Source organism: Mobula hypostoma, chromosome 5 (genome assembly GCF_963921235.1).
Source record: "Mobula hypostoma chromosome 5, sMobHyp1.1, whole genome shotgun sequence".
Taxonomy (NCBI): Eukaryota; Metazoa; Chordata; class Chondrichthyes; order Myliobatiformes; family Myliobatidae; genus Mobula; species Mobula hypostoma.
In genome coordinates, this window is record NC_086101.1 from 31,735,056 (window position 1) to 31,752,581 (window position 17,526).

Below are 17,526 nucleotides of genomic sequence, written 5' to 3' on the forward strand. Positions count from 1 at the left end.
CTGGTGCCAAGCTCTATCAATGCTTGCCCTTCCCTTGGACTACATCAGTGATGTGGAGAGATGGAACTCACTGCATGAGCAACAGCTGGTTCTTCAAATCTTCCCGCCTAGACTTGCGCCCTGGAGAGGACACAGTCCACCAGAGATGCAAACTCATGATCCCCCAAGATCGACAGCTGCCTACTACTACCTGCTCCTAAACCTTATGATTTTACATTGGAGGAGCCAAACACAGTCTGGCTGACTATTGTACAGAAAATCTCTTTCAGTCCATAGGGTGGCCCTAATCCTCCAATTACTTTAATTTTCCATTCCACTCCCACTGTGATTTCCCACACTGATCCACTGAAGCCTCAGCATAAAAGTCTAAGTCACATTGCTGATATCATCACTCAGCAATTAATTCAGGTATTCCAGATAACCAGTGTTCCTCTTTATTCTGATGCAAGACCACTAACTGGCAAAGATAACTCGGTTCCTCTTCACAGGCCCTGCTTGAGTCTCAGATTTCAGATTTACAGCATTTCAGTTCTCCATCTCATAGTTTCAGTACTTTGTTTCTTTCTTCTGTCCTCCTTCCTGCCCATCTGTTCACACTTCATCAAATAGATTACCTATGATTCACCAACATTCTTTCATTACAGGGTGTGATGAATATCGCCTGGATCAGGGGTGATCAGAGGCCTCCCCTGGTCACACCACCCTGCCCCATCGCTGCAACTTAACATTCTTCTTTTCTCATTTCCCAAGTTCTGATGAAGGGTTTCTCTCCCACAGATACCACCTGACCTGCTGAGCGTTTCCAGCATTCCCTGATTTTTTCAGATTTCCCACATCATGGAATTTATTTTCTTTTTCACTCAATACAGCACCCATCTGTACTCACCCCATGCTCCAAATAGCCCAGAGTGCATGGTATTTACACAGGATCACCTGCTTATGGCTGGAACAGAAAGTTAATAGATCAGGTGACCGTAGAACTACCCTGGAATCAGCTCCCACCACCACCTAGTAACCTGGTCCATACTAACCCCAGAAGACAACTCTTGGCTCCTTCATAGCCTCATGCTCCACATGGCAGGAGTACATATCTCCAGGACTTGGCACAAAGCTCAGGTAGGAGAATCTCTGGAAGGAGGAGTCGCTCTTCAGGTAGTACTCTGTGGTGTTGACTCTACCAGTCACAGGATTCTTGTTCCGTTTCCACGTCATCCTGATGATCGGAGGATAGATCCGTCAGCCAGACAAATCAAAGTGTTGGGCTGACCCCACTCCACGGGTTCCTCGGGGTACATGGCAGTCTGAGGGAGAACTGTAGGCAGACAGCGTGAATACAGGTTAACCAAGGTGAAAGGGCATAGAAAATCTAATGTGTGGGGGTGGAAGTGTAGGATGGAGAGACCCATACCAGCCCACACCCAATGGGAACCCAGTGGAGACAACAAAAATGTGTTTTCAGATTTCCAACCAAACATTGGGTGAGATAATGAAATGGTTGGTTTATCTTGGCCACAACATCTGGTCTCAGGTGTTTGCCAGCAGTGACTTCCATCAGTAAAATCTACACCATCATCCCCCCCCCCACTCACACTTCCCCAGACTCTGTCAGCTCCTCACACTCTCCCCACCTCCTCATAGCCCATCACCCATTCACACTCCTCCAGCAACCTCGTCGACCTCAAGATTAAAGGATCTCGATCTGAAATGTTAATTGTCCATTTCCCACCACAGATGCTGCCTGGCTCCATGTCTGAAGATTTACTTTCAGGGACTCTGCATTTCTTGGTCTGTGTGCTATTGTGCCAAGATGAGGCCACCCTCAGGGTGGAGGAACAACACCTTATATTCAATCTTGAGTAGCCTCCAACCAGATGACATGAATATGAATTTCACCCTCCAGTAAACAAAGTTCCCCCTTCCCTTCTTCCTCTGCTCCCCACTCTGAGCTTTTCCCTCTTCTCACCTGCCTGTTACTTCCCCCAGGACCCTCCTCCTTCCCTTTCTCCTCTGGTCCACTCTCCTCTCCTATCAAATTCCTCACTCTCCAGCCCTCGACCTTTCCCTCCCACCTGGGTTCACCTATCACCTTCCAGCTATCCCCTCCCCCCAGCTCTTTATTCTGGCATCTTCCCCCTTTTTCCTCAGTCCTGATGAAGGGTCTTGGCCCAAAACAGTGACTATTAACTCTTTGCCATAGATGCTGCCTGACCAGCTGAGTTCCTCCAGCATTTTGTGTGTGTTGTTTTGTGTTATTTGTTTATTTTTTACTCTTTGCACAATTTGTTCTTTTCTCGCACACTGGGTGTTGATATTCTTTGTAGTGTAGATTTTTTTAAATCGGCTCTATTGTGTTTCTTTATTTTGTGGCTGCTTGAAAGAGACAAATCTCAAGGATGTACATAGCCTACGTACTTTGATAATAAATGTACTTTGAACTTTAACCCACTGAGTTCCTCCAGCAGGTTATTTGTTTCTCCAGAGCCCAAGAGGTATCGGCCCTGAGTGAGTGAACTGTGGAAGGGCCCGGACTAGTGGGGTGTTGCAGTGTTTCCCAGGATTGGGGAATGCGAAGGTTAAAAAAGAGGGGTTGGATTGTGTGAAGGACCAGCCAGGAGCTGAGGTTGAGGAGGGATTGAAGTGGCACTCAGCCCCAGGCTGGTCCCCGGACAGACCCCATTACCCAGGGCCCAATGACACCACCCCCAACCCCTACTCTCTCACATTTAGGTTCTAGGCTCCCTTGGAACAGGTTCTTCCAAATATTTAAATTTTATTTCACGATGGCCATACTAGCCGAGATAGTCGCCTCTTCTCCCTCCATCACTTGGTCCGCGAACTCGGGGATCCGTGGCACCTCCTTCTTCAGATTGAAGTCCATGTACAAAATCTCATCGCCATCAAACAAAACATCGAACTGTTTGTCAGGACTGCGGTCCTGGGTAATATAGACCATGTGATCCTCATGTAGGTCTGTGGGAGAAGAAACGCGATCAGCTGAGAGCAAGGAGAGAGCTAGGTCGTGTTGGGGAATAGGGGGGAGCCTGAGGAAATGCCAGACAATGGGAGGGAGTGAACCCAGGGGCCAGCAGGGAGCAGATGGAGAGAGGGGAGCCCGGGGTGCAGCTGGGATCCGTGTCAAAGCAGAGTAAAGGCAGTAACACAAAATTTATTGTGTGTTCAGGCACGTCACCCATGAATGAACAGCACAGAGCCCAGATGGCAGAATCAAATACAACGAATGACCAGATGTTAAATGGTAAATGATTTATTACTGTTGCTAAATGAACCAATATACTGAGCCGTAACCTTTGAAACTTGGCAAATTGGTGCAAGAGAGAAACCCCAATTTAGATTCTGATCCCAACATCAGATCACCATGAACTGATCACTATTTTGAACAGACCTGAAAAACTGTAACACTGTCTCAGACTATATTATCTTATTCCCTCTCAACTTGCACTGGTATAGTTATTCTTATTGCACACGTTATATATAATTTATGTTAATTTTAGTCTGTTTGTCATGTCCGCAATGTACTGTAGAAAGAAGAAGAAAGAGAAGTTGCCTTTTCACTCACGAGAGAGCATAGGCCACCAACTTTTGCTGTTGACGTTTCTGTAGCAGGCAATTTGTTTTTTACGAGGTCCGGTGGCTAGCTCAGAGCTCAACCCAGCACGGATGGAAAGCATGCACGGGAGCCGGCTGGATTCGAACTTGGGAGCCTTCACTCCGAAGTCCGGCACTGATGCCACTACGCCACTGTTGTAAGTGAGGAAACAGATTCAATAGGACAAGGATTCTGGACACGTAGTCTTGGTAGTAAAGGATTTTATTTACAGAAGGCAAACGTGGGGAAATAGCACAGAAGCAACACACACATGTGCACAATTTATGGTAGTCAGATTGCCAATAAAACACACGTGGATAATTAATAAAATCACGTGGGAACAAAGTACACACACACACACACACACACACACACACACACTCACAAACACACACACACACACACACACACACACTCACAAACACACACACACTCACACATACACACTCACACACACACACACTCACACACACACACACACACACTCACAAACACACACACACACACACACACACACTCACAAACACACACACACACACACACACACACACACACACACACACACACACACACACACACACACACACACAAAACCAAGGGAAAAGTCAAAACAGTACCTGACACCCCTTGACTCTGTGCGGGCATGGCTCCTATGATATTAGGGACAATACCCACACTCCTAACCCTATTCAATGCACAACTCACCAACAACAGGGTGGCCCCTCGGAGGTAGCAAAAAAAGAGAGGGTCAAGCACACGTGGCTTCCTTTATAGTGCAGCAGGGATGATGAGTCCAGCCCAGGTGGTTCACAGGGAAGCCAATGGCTCGGTGCCAGCAGGGTTAAGCTGATTACAAAGGCCAATTGCCCGAGGTCAAGTACAAGGCTAATTAAAGGGGCCAGCGGTTAGGTGTGCATTGATGGGCGAGGAGGGGTCAAACCTTGATTCGCAGGTGGCGTGTCTTTCGACCAGGTAAATGGGCAGTGCTGTCACGTGACAGTCACGACCCCTCCAATACAGCCACCAGCTGGTGCAATATACTGTGCTGGGTCAAAATTCTAATTATCATGGCATTTATACCCTAGGTATGCCTGACAATAAATTTGATATTAAGCAGAATTAAAACTCTAATTCAAGATAAAATTGGTCAGCAATAAATAAGAGCAATAACAGCTAGGGGTGGTGGTTAAGGCTGATCCATTAGGGATATTTACGTGACTCATGGGTAAGCACACGGATGTAGGAAAACTGGAGAGCTATAAGCTGCGCAGGATGGAAGGGTGAGATTGATCGTGGAGTAGGGTAAAAGGTCGGCATAATACAGTGGGCTGAAAGGCCTGTGCTGTACTGTTCTGTGTTTTAACTCCTGACATAACGAGCCTCCTAACTAAAGTAACTCCAAACATTAAACAGCAATAAATATGATTTAATACAAAATATAATATTAAACAGACCGCAAAATTAAACAATGAAATAACTTATCAAACAATAACCCCGATCTGAAATATCAATACTCCACCAGCAATAAATCACAGTAAATATATGCAATGAATCTTACTATTATTCTGAGATCAACTCAAATATTAAGCTATTCCAAAAAATAAACAACAGTAAAATCACTACATTATTCAGCAATAAAGCTCAATATCAAACTGTGATAAAATCACACTGTCAAAAATTTTCATTGTTGACTGCTTTTCAAGTGGTCATAGTGGGGTACTGGTAAGGTCTTCAATGAGCATTAACTGGGCCTTGGGTAAACCTCAGTGGCTTTGTCCTGACACCTTCTGTGCCCCAGTCAGGAATTCACTCAGATTCTGATGAGTCTAATGCAATCACTAATAAATTAGTTCCTTAAAATCTGATAAGTGAAAACTTTGCCGTTGTACTAAACTGCAGTCACAGGTTGTAGTAATCTGGTTTATGTAATTAGTTATTTTAGATTGTGCATTTTCACAGGATTATTTCAGAATAAGCAATTGTAAAGGAATCACAATTATTTTTATGTTTATTTGCGATGTTTCTGTTTTTTTCATTTTACTGTGTGAGAGTAATGGACTCATCACTCAGAATGCTCACTGATAACTGAGGAGTTAAATGGTTCCAGAGTGTGGTGATTCTTTGAGGGTTGTCCCCAGCAGATTCCCTCATTATAGTCACTCTATTCTTTTAAATCTCAATTCTAAGACTGTAAGAATTACTTAAACTGTTCTCTTAAATCTCCCGAACCCAAATGGACCCAATCAGTGAGACTGAAAATGGTCCCGAGTTACAGGAGTGCCCAGCTAGTGAACACTTACTGCTGGCGCTGGAAATGCAGTCTCCAATGTTTGAATAGATGAGTGACCTACCAGACTTTTGAAGGCCTGACCCAGACATGAACATTGATCTGTGGGAGTGGCCTACCCCACTATCCCATCCCGGGCACAACTGAACAAAAGGCCTGATAATGTGGAATGCCCACACCATGACCTGATATTAAAAACCAAATGTCCAGAACACCCAACACTGTGAACTGATTCCTGGACTTCACCTGATATCTTTGACTATCTTCTGGATCAGTGATTCCACATTCCAATTGTGCCAACCATAGTCACTCTCCCAGGAAAAGTGGGAGGAGGTCTGGGCTTCAGTGAGCCTGAAACAACACAGGTTCAAATCCCCCCACCCCAGTATAAACCTGGCACATGTCCAGGCCATCGTAAACAAACTGGATGAACTTAAAGCTACACTCGTTATTAAAAGGAACTCAGGGTCTGCTGTGTACTCTGTCTCACTGAAATGTGATTCACGCTGGCTTCACCTTCAATTCGCCAAATGGACTGGACAGCACCTTGGGCAAAGCAAGCGGTGGAGGAGGTTGTTTCCAAATCAATTCATTCTCGTGAGTTCCTGCTCACCTGACTCGGCATATCAAACAGTGAAGTGTGGTCCGTACTGCCGCCCATTGGAGTTCACTTCAGCCGTCTATATCCCACCCTAGGTGTTTCTGAAGCCTGCACTCAATGAATTATACTCCACGATCAACCGCCCTGAGGCAGGACACCCTGGGGTCCCCTTGATCATAACTAGGGACTTTAAGAGTTTGTTACCAAAATACTAACAACACACCTCCTGTCCCACAAAGGTCCAAACATCCTTAACCATTGCTACACAACCATCAATGATAGCAATACCAATCCGCAACCTCCCCCAACCCCCCCAACACACACTTTGGTTAATCAGACGACCAAGCTGTGCTCCTGCTCCCTGCATACAAACAGGAACTGAAACAGGAAGATCCAGTATGGAATGTCTTACAGTGCTGCTCTGAGGAAATAGTTGAGCCTCTATACTCAGTGGACTAGTCCATATTCAAAGACTCAACAGCCAACTTAGATGAGTATATCAGACCATCACAGACTTTATCAGCCAGTGTGTTGAGGACTGTGGGAAAACTTGGTGTTCCTAAACTGGAAATCATGGATGAACAAGGAGATCTACTCCCTACTGAATCTAAGTCTGGGGTTTGCAAGTCAAGTAACCATGCAGGAAATCAAAGTTTGGGCTTTGTAAATGTATCAGAAATGCCAAAAGACAGTAGCAGATCATACTATAATCCCTGCCCAATTATCATTTCTGGCAGGGCACCTTAGAATGGTCCCTAAATTGAAGCTGGACAATATTGCTGACAATTATGCATCCCTCCTCAATGTGCTTATCACATTCCATGCTCATTTTGAACAGAAAAAGATTGGAATGTCACCGCCCACCCTTATAGACCCCATTGCACGAACCTACAGTCACTGTCGCAGGCGTGAGATCAGTTTTCGGGGGTGTAAACTTGCAGAAAGTATTGTGCCAGGATGATGTAGCCAGCCATGTCTTTCAATCCTCACAGATCAGCTGGTGGAGGGTATTTGCAGGCATTTTCAACTTCTTCCTGCTCCAATGTGAGGTTCCCACCTGCTTATAAGAAGACCACTATCATCCTGTACGAAAGAAGACTGAGGTATCGTGCCTTGATGAAGTATTTCAGGATGTTGGTGATGGCACATATCAACTCCAGGCTCCCAAACAACCATGACACACTTCAATTTACCTACTGCAGAAACAGATCCATGACAGATACCACCTCCCTGGCTCTACTCTCAACTAGAGCATCTGGACCGTAAAGACACCAATATTAGATTCTTGTTTATTGACTACATCTCCACTTTCAATACTATAATTCTAGGCAAACTCCAGACTTGGGACTCAATGCCTGACTTGCAACTGGGTCTTCGACTTCCTGAACAACAGACTACAGTCAGTAAGGACAGACAGCAACACCTCCAGTATTATTATTCTAAACACTGGGGCCCCACAAGGCTGTGTCCCCAACTCCCTTCTTTATTCCCTGTATACAAACATCTCCGTGAGAAAAATTTTATTCAAATCCATCAATTTGTTTGCAGTTGATCTATTTTTTAAAATTTATTTTATTTTATTTAGAGATACTGTGTGGAATAGGCCCTTCCAGTAATTCAAGTGGCACTGCCCAGCAACCCACTGATTTAACCCTAGTCTAATAACAGGGCAATTTAAAGTTACCAATTAACATATTAACTTACTGGACAGTGCGAGGAAACAGGAGCACCCAAAGGAAACCCCCGTGTACATGGAAAGGAACATACAAATTTGCATAGAGAAGATGCCGGAATTGAACTGTGAACTCTGAAACCCCAAGCTGTAATAATGTCATGCTAACCACTACACTAGTGTGACTCCCCTGTAGATACCATTGTAGCGGGCCACGTCTGTATTAATGATTTGGAGTACAGGAAGGAAACATAGAGCTTAGTATCATGGTGCCATTACAACAACCTTTCCCTCAATGTCAACAAAACGAAAGAGCTAGTCATTGACTTCATGGTGGACGGTACCCATGCTCCTGTCTGAGGTGGAGAAAGCTGAGAATTTCAAGTTCCCAGGTGTAGTTTTCACTAAAAGCTTGTCCTCGTCCAACCACATTGAAGGCTAAGGAAATTCGGCATAGTCATGATGACTCTGTCCTGTTTTTACAAATGCACCATGGAGAGCATCCTTTCCAGATACAACACATCCTGGTATGACAACTGCTCTGCCCAAGACCACAGGATATTGCAAAAAGTTTTGAACACTGTAAAGCCTATCACACATAAACTCTCTACATTTCTTGCTGTCTCAGTCATGCAAACAGCTTGATCAAAGGCCATGCTCAAGGATAGCTTCTACCGCACTATTGTAAGACTATTGAATTGCTCCTTGGTACAGTGAGATTGCTGCTTGACCTCACAATCTACCTCTTTATTATCTTCCTCCTCATTGTCTGCCTCTGTGGAAGTTGCAGAAAGGTAAGGGCTAAGACATCTTCAGGCAAGGATGGTTAGTGTGCAGTCAACCCAGGCAAAAAAGGTCTGAAGAGCCTAGCTTCTCTTTGTACAGTTGGGGACTGGAGCCATTTACATATGGAGACAAGATAAGGATGTAACAGAGGGGACACACAAACTAAGGAACAATAACTTTGTTATTTTCAAAGTTTCATTCATTTTTAGCTTATAGTTTCTATTGATTTTAACACCTGTATTGTGAATAGTGATTGATCATGCAAGTAAGGAATTTGAACATAGAGTATACCAAATGATCAATATCCGTATATGTTAGTCAACTAAGTATAAAAATGACATTCCTCTGTTCAGAATTCAGAACAGCCTGGGTGACATGGGCCATGCTGTTCTCATTATATGCAAGTAAATATAATTGAGGAATGAGTGCGAGTTTTCAATCCTGCTGAAGGGTCTCGCCCGAAATGTCGACGGTACTCTTTTCCATAGATGCTGCCTGGCCTGCTGAGTTCCTCCAGTAGTTTGTGTGTGTTGCCGCGAGTTTTCAGAGTCCAGTTACTCGGCTGCACTGCACTTTCTCTGTCCTGTAACATTTTATTGTTTTTACTTTTATTATCTTAATGTATTTATGCATGGCAAGATCTTCAAGGATGGTACACGAACACCACAATCAATCACTGATTGCAAAGCTGGATGTTGTTCCCTGTGGGCTGGGAGTATCCACGTGACTGGCAGTCGGCCAAAGGGTTTCGGACCAAAACATCGACTGTACTCGTTTCCTTGATGCTGACTGGCCTGCTGAGTTCCTCCAGCATTTTGTATTTGTTGCTGGGTAATTTCCAGCATCTGCAGATACTCTCTTGTTTGTGATTGGCAGTCCGTCATCGTGCGCCCTCTAGCGGCCGAGCCTGCGTTCCCGTGAAGTGACGCCTGATGACTGACAGCATCAGTGGTCGGGACAGGGTAAATCCTGGTCGCAGACATCAGATGTTTTCTCGACAACTCTCTGACTGCCAGGGTTACTGGGCTAGCAAATTCAGGATGGACTGAGTATCCCCGGCTGGGAGATGGAGACGTAGAGCTGGTGTATTCACAATGCAAACCAGTTAAGCTCATGCAATATTCAACTTTCAGAGAAATCAACACGTTAACTCTTGGCGTTGCGGGATGAAGTTTTCAGGGTCAGGGGTCAACGTGGTTCAGAACAGATACGGAAATCTGTCTTTCAACCCAACTCTTTCAGCAGGACAAAGATGTCTCTCTGAGCTAGTCCCATTTGCTTGTATTTGGCTCATGTCTCTCTGGATTTTTTTCTATCCAAGTGCCTTCCGATTGTCATTTAAACATTGTACTTTTATTATGAATAAAGTTTGTTCTGTTAAAAAAAATAAACATTGTAATTGTAACCATGTCTCTCTACGTGGAGAAGTTGCTCCTCAGGTCTCTTTTAAATCTTCCCCTCTCATGTTAAGTCTATGCTCTCGAGTTTTAGACTCCCCGAACCTGGGGAGAAGACTGTAACCATTAACATCGTCTATTTCCCTCATGATTTTATATATTTCTTTAAGCACATCCCTCAACATCCTATGCTCCAGGAGTACAAGTCCCAGCCTCTCCTTAACACCTTTGTGAATCTTTACTACACTCTTTCCAGCATAATGACTTCCTTCCCTTTGCTGGGGGAACCAGAACCGTACGCAGTACTCAAAAATGTGATCTAATGTATGTCTGCTATAATGATGTCCAATTCCTGTACTCAGTGCTTCAACTGATGAAGGCCAGCATATGAAACGTCTTCTTCACCACCCTGTCTACCTGTGCTGCCACTTTCAGAGAACCAGGTACCTGTACCCCCAGGTCTTTCTGTCTACAACAGTCCCCAGGGCTCTGCCATCATCGTATAAATCTTGCCATGGTTCAATTGACCAAAGTGAATCACTTCACATTTGTCAAAGTTAAATTTCTTCAAAGGCAAACTTCTTCACTCTCCACTAAAACCACCAATTTTGTTGTCAAATGTAGACTTACTGATCATGTTAACTGCCTTGTCAATGTGGATCTGGTGGGTTGAAGCATCTTTCTGTGCAGCACGATTATAGCAAATGTGATCCACTGTCATTAACCGTCAGAGCGGTGAAAATAATTGGGAACCAAGTGGTGACAGAGAAGGATTCAAGACTGATGAGCGAGATCAAGATCAGAGAGTGAGGCTTCCCAGTTTGTGAGTGAGAGACACTGGGGGAGGGAAGAAGGGGAGAAGAGATCTGCCTGTCCTAATCCCAGTGCTGCACTATGTTGGGAGACTGAGGACTCCAACATTCACAATATCGCCCCATTAAATACTATCATTTCACATTCAAAGTTTAATGTAAATTTAATACCAATGTATACATATGTCACCATATACTACTTTGAGATTAATTTTCTTGCAGATATTCACAGCAGAACAAAGAAATACAATAAAATCAATAGAAAACTACATACAAAGACTGATGAACAACCAATGTGCAAAAGAAAACAAGCTGTTTACAGTAATTAATAAATAAATAAATCAATCAATCAACAATACTGGGCACATGAGTTGTAGAGCGTTTGAAAGTGAGTCCATAGGTTGTGTTCAGTGATCAGTTCAGAGCTGAGCTCATTCAGGAGCCTGATGGTTGAAGGGTAATAGCTGTTCCTGAACCCGGTGGTGTGGGACCTAAGACTCCCGTGCCTCCTTACCAATTGCAGCAGCAAGAAGAGAACATGGCCTGGATGGTGAGGATGCTGCTTTCTTGTGACAGTGCTCCTTGTACATGTGCTCAATGGTGGGGAGAACTTTCCCTGTGATGGGCTGGTCTGTATCCAACCAACAAATTTTATAGGCATTTCTGTTCTTGGGCATTGGTATTTCCACACCAGGCCATGATGCAACCAGTCAGGATACTCTCCACTGTGCATCTGTAGAAGTTGGTCAAAGTTTCAGATGACCTGCTGAATCTACACAAACCAGCAGGTTTACATAGAGATCTGAGGAAAATCTTTCACCCGAGAGGGTGATTGAAATCTGAAACCTGAGGGGGTGATGAAGGCCAAGACTCTCACAACATTTGAAAAGCATTGGGCTGAGCACTGGATTCATTAAGGCAGAGAAGGCTCTGGACTAAGTGCTGATAAATGGAATGAATGTACATGGATATGTATTAGCCTGCATGGACATGATGGGCCGAAGGGCCTGCTTCTGTGACAAATGACCCTATGACTCCAAGCAATTTAAGTGCGAGTTCCCTGTTGGTCACTTTGGTCACTCTGCTATAGGAAAGATGTTACTAAACTAGAAAGAATACAGAACAGATTTGCCAGCACATTGCCTGGATTTAGGGGCCTGAGGTACAAGGAAAGGTTGCACTGACTAGGACTTTATTCCATAGAATGTAGGAGATTGAGAGGTGACCTGATAAAGATATATAAGACCATGAGGGCACAGACAGTATGAAAGCATGTAGTCTTTTTCACAGGGAAAGAGTGCTAAAAGCAAGAAAGCAGAGGTTTAAGATTAGAGGTGACAATTTAAAAGGGACATTTGGGGTAGCTTCTTCACACAGATGGTGGTGCATATTTGGGAAGAGGAATCTGGCCTACAGTAGGGGTCTGCTGGGCCATCTCTGACTTTGCCATTTCTGTGGGCTCCTCCCTGCCTTCTCCACAACTAATGGATGGGGGTGAGGTAAGGTGAGACGATGACCCAAAGCCCCAAATCCTACAGTTGTATGTTGGACCTAGCACAGGTCCCAGTGAGGTCACCCTTCAACAGACCCACCTGACAGAGCTTTTGACAGCAGCTGATGAAGTGACCACCCTCTGACCTCAGGAGAGGAGACTCAACTTCAACTCACCTCACAGCTTCACCCACAGACAGAAAAGTTGTGTAACTACTGGCTTTGCTGTCAGTGTTGGTTCATTATTCACAATCCTTTGACCACACCCAGGGCTGGTGAAGACACCAGATGTCAGGTTAACCAGAGAAAAGATAGAGCAATTCCAATGTAATATCCCACTGCTACCAGGACCTGTTCACACCCCAGTGTCCCAGACCGAGGCAATACGTTTACACCGGCCAATTCATCCAACTCCATACCATCCATTTCCGCCCCGGCACAGAGAGAGGGAAAACACAGAAACAGGCCATTCGACCCTCTGAGTCTATCAGCCACCCACTGTTTCCCAATGTCAGAACATTTTCTAACTCAAATCTCACAACAGACTGGTTTTAGAGCTATTTTAACCCAATGAGTGAACACACTGAGTCTATGGGCAGGTGAGGTGGATAGAGTTAGGAGTAGTGTCAACACTGGGCCTGCTTCCTGCTGTTCCTCTCAGTCTCACCCTCTCTCTTGTCTCCCTCTGGAAACGTATTTGTCACCTTTCACATTCTAAGCCTTAAGAGATAAATGATTCAAAAAGGAAAGGTTCTCTCTCAATCTCGCTCTTTCTGCTTTGCTCTGTCACTCTGTGTGTGTGTGTGTGTGTGTGTGTGTGTGTGTGTGTGTGTGTGTGTGAGTGTGTGTGTGTGTGTGTGTGTGTGTGAGAGAGAGAGAGAGAGGGACAGAGAGAAAGAGAACACATTTGGGTTACTTTATCCATTTCCAAGGAACAAGAGTTGCTCCAGGACATGCCCCCTTCTCATTTTTACCATCAAGGAGGAGGTACAGGAGCCTAAAGACACACACTCAATGTTTTAAAAACAGCTTCTTCCAACTCCGCCGTCAGATTTCTGAATGAACAATGAACCATGAACACCACCTCACTACCTCCATTGTTCTGTCTCTTTTTGCACTATTTGTTTAATTTATGGGCGAACAAGACACAGTCAATCAGAATTGACTGGGTGCAGGTTAATGAGATTGGGCAGATTAATGGATCAGCAAGGACTAGTTGGGCCGAAGGGCCTGTTTCTGTGCTGTGCTCTACGACAAATTAAAATCTCACATTAATAACCACTCGAGAAGATGTCTCCGCTGGCGGAGGGACGCCCCCACCCCCCTGTCCTGTCTTATCGGAGGTCGGTGTGACTCAGGTGTGTGGAGGACTCGGGCTGGGCTCACCTCCACTCATTCGGAGTTATGAATCCCACAGAATTTGTTCCATACCTCAACGCCACTTCCAGTGTCATTCAGAGATGCGGGTAGGAAATGACTGTATGGGTTGCTACCCCATACCCTCTAATTCCTAGCCCTTGTCACCGTCCCGACACGAATGGCCGTCGGTGTTTTCCCACCTATGAACGCTAGGGTATCCAATGTAACTCTCTTTACGAAGATGTTTTTCCCTTGTACGTGTGAACTTGGGTGGAGATGGGGGCTTCTGCATTGAGCGGTGCCCTGTAGAAATTGGTGAGTTCACACGGGATCTCCCAGCCACTTGTCACTTCTATGGGCTGGAAGAGATTGTGTACCGGATGTACATGGAGTACACGAGGCTACAGTCCTATTCGCACATCTGGGGGTGGAGGGTGGGGAGAGGGGGAAGGGACTGGTCCTCGCCTTCTGGTTGCATTTTACCTCAACCCTCTTCATAGTTTGGCCATCCAGTACGGAGGTAGGCAAGGAGAGAGCGGGATATCCTGGGACTGGGAAAAACAGTAGCTATCCGTTTATCCAGGAAGCGGGCAGCGGAGGGTTCTGTCTGGGATGACAACCAGGCGATATTCCGGGAGAGTTGGGTATCGGTGCCCGGGGAACCGTGGAGAAGGAACACGCGGTGTTCACGGGTGCAATGGAGGTGTGAACGGTAAATGTCCTCAACAGGGATTGGAACGTTTTAATTCGGATTGTGTTAATCACTGTTATTGTCTCTGTGTATGTTGTAGTACTGTAGAATGTGATTTGCAATAAATATATTTTTGTATTTTTGTCTTTTGTAACCTGTACACGGACATGCAAAAAAATTACCGTCCCTCTACACTGTTCGGGGGGGGGGAACATATCCTAAAGGAAACATATCAAACATCCCTCGCCTTTAAACCCCAGTAAGGAACTGTCTGAACTGTGCAATCCAGCTGCTGTTCTGAGAATGCAGACCACACTCCCTCCCTCACTGGCCAGTATGTCCCCCACCCCTTCCACCGCAGTGTCTGATCTCTTCCTACTGGACTGAGACTCCGGTTTCGGGGCACACACTGCACCAGCCGTGTTCAGGACCTCCAAGTCTGTGTGATCACCTTAGTGGTCCTGTACACCGACCTCGACCACTGCCTCAATTATCACACGTTACTATTTCGTCTGTCTGGCTCCGACCTGGATATTAGTGCGTGGGCTGAACCCATCACTCGGTTCGCCACATGGATTTGTGAAAGGAAAATCATGTCTGACGAATATCATAGAATTTTTTGAGGATGTAACTAGTAGAGTGGATAGGGGAGAACCAGTGGATGTGGTATATTTGGATTTTCAGAAGGCTTTTGACAAGGTCCCACACAGGAGATTAGTGTGCAAACTTAAAGCACACGGTATTGGGGGGTAAGGTATTGATGTGGATAGAGAATTGGTTGGCAGACAGGAAGCAAAGAGTGGGAATAAACAGGACCTTTTCAGAATGGCAGGCGGTGACTAGTGGGGTACTGCAAGGCTCAATGCTGGGATCCCAGTTGTTTACAAAATATATTAATGACTTAGATGAGGGAATTAAATGCAGCATCTCCAAGTTTGCGGATGACACGAAGCTGGGCGGCAGTGTTAGCTGTGAGGAGGATGCTAAGAGGATGCAGGGTGACTTGGATAGGTTAAGTGACTGGGAAAATTCATGGCAGATGCAATTTAATGTGGATAAAAGTGAGGTTATCCACTTTGGTGGCAAAAACAGGAAAACAGATTATTATCTGAATGGTGGCCAATTAGGAAAAGGGGAGGTGCAATGAGACCTGGGTGTCATTATACACCAGTCATTGAAAGTGGGCATGCAGGTACAGCAGGCGGTGAAAAAGGCGAATGGTATGCTGGCATTCATAGCAAGAGGATTCGAGTTCAGGGGCAGGGAGGTACTACTGCAGTTGTACAAGGCCTTGGTGAGACCACACCTGGAGTATTGTGTGCAGTTTTGGTCCCCTAATCTGAGGAAAGACATTCTTGCCATAGAGGGAGTACAAAGAAGGTTCACCAGATTGATTCCTGGGATGGCAGGACTTTCATATGATGAAAGACTGGATGGACTAGGCTTATACTCGCTGGAATTTAGAAGATTGAGGGGGGATCTGATTGAAACGTATAAAATTCTAAAGGGATTGGACAGGCTAGATGCAGGAAGATTGTTCCCGATGTTGGGGAAGTCCAGAACGAGGGGTCACAGTTTAAGGATAAAGGGGGAATCTTTTAGGATCGAGATGAGGAAAAACTTCTTCACACAGAGAGTGGTGAATCTGTGGAATTCTCTGCCACAGGAAACAGTTGAGGCCAGTTCATTGGCTATAATTAAGAGGGAGTTAGATATGGCCCTTGTGGCTAAAGGGATTGGGGTATGGAGAGAAGGCTGGTACAGGGTTCTGAGTTGGATGATCAGCCATGATCATACTGAATGGCGGTGCAGGCTCGAAAGGCCGAATGGCCTACTCCTGTACCTATTTTCTATGTTTCTATGCCCCCTTATTGCTCTAACGCCACCACACAGAGAACTCCCGCTCTGGCCGTCATGGACCCCAGAACCCAATCGACAAGCTGTAATCAGTGCCCGGGGCAGTTGGACCTTCACACCTGTCCAGCCAAGTGTCTGGCCATTATCCCAATTTCTCGTCTCCTGCCAACACTCCCCATCATCTCCATGGACTAGCTCCGGTCAACAGCAATTCCCTTCCTGAAGTTGATATGAAAACAGGCAGACCTGTCCCGTCCGCTGCCTCAGTCCCTTCTTCAGACATTCCTCCACGTTTGTCAGCGGACCCACTCTTTACAAACCCGTGCTGTTTCTCCCCAACTAACTCACAGTTTTTAACCCGCTGTCACTCTGATCTCGGCGACAGATTGCAGACCTCTCTCAGGGAAGGATCAAGGACCAACGACTCAAATTCTCTGATCCTGAGACATAAAATATAAACTCTGTTCCCAGTTTGTCAATAGAGATGGGCAGTAGGCTCAGGTTTATAGATAGGTTGTCACAGACTGCGTTCTCTTTTAAAACAAATTACAATCATCGTAGCATTGTAAGGATAAGAACATATCTTTGGCCGATACAGACATAAATACATACTCTATTATAATGCCAACTGATTTCAGGGAGTTCAAACAGTAAAATCTTTTAAATGTTATGATCAGAAAACTCACACTCTCCAGCCTGTGCTCCACATATAAAAGCCGTCACCAACACAGAGAAGTAAACCCCAGCTCCCATATCTCCCCGGTCTCGCAAACTCGACCGCTCCTCGTCCAGCACCAATTCAGCTCAATCTGCCACCAGTTTCTCGATTACGCCTAACTTCAGTCGTTCACTGTAGTGCAGTCTGTAATTGATATGCGCCTGAGGGTAGGTGAACCAGTCAGACGCCGATCTTTTTACTCGTCATCTGTCTCCGGGTAGAATACAGACCAACTTGCTCTGAATTAC

General features: G+C 45.3%; 1 pseudogene; it reads right to left on the minus strand.

Annotated features, from left to right (window-relative positions):
* The window catches only part of LOC134346175 (H-2 class II histocompatibility antigen, A-U alpha chain-like), a 31,498-nt pseudogene extending 14,185 nt beyond the window's left edge, over positions 1-17,313 (minus strand).
* Between the last annotated feature and the right edge of the window lie 213 nt (positions 17,314-17,526).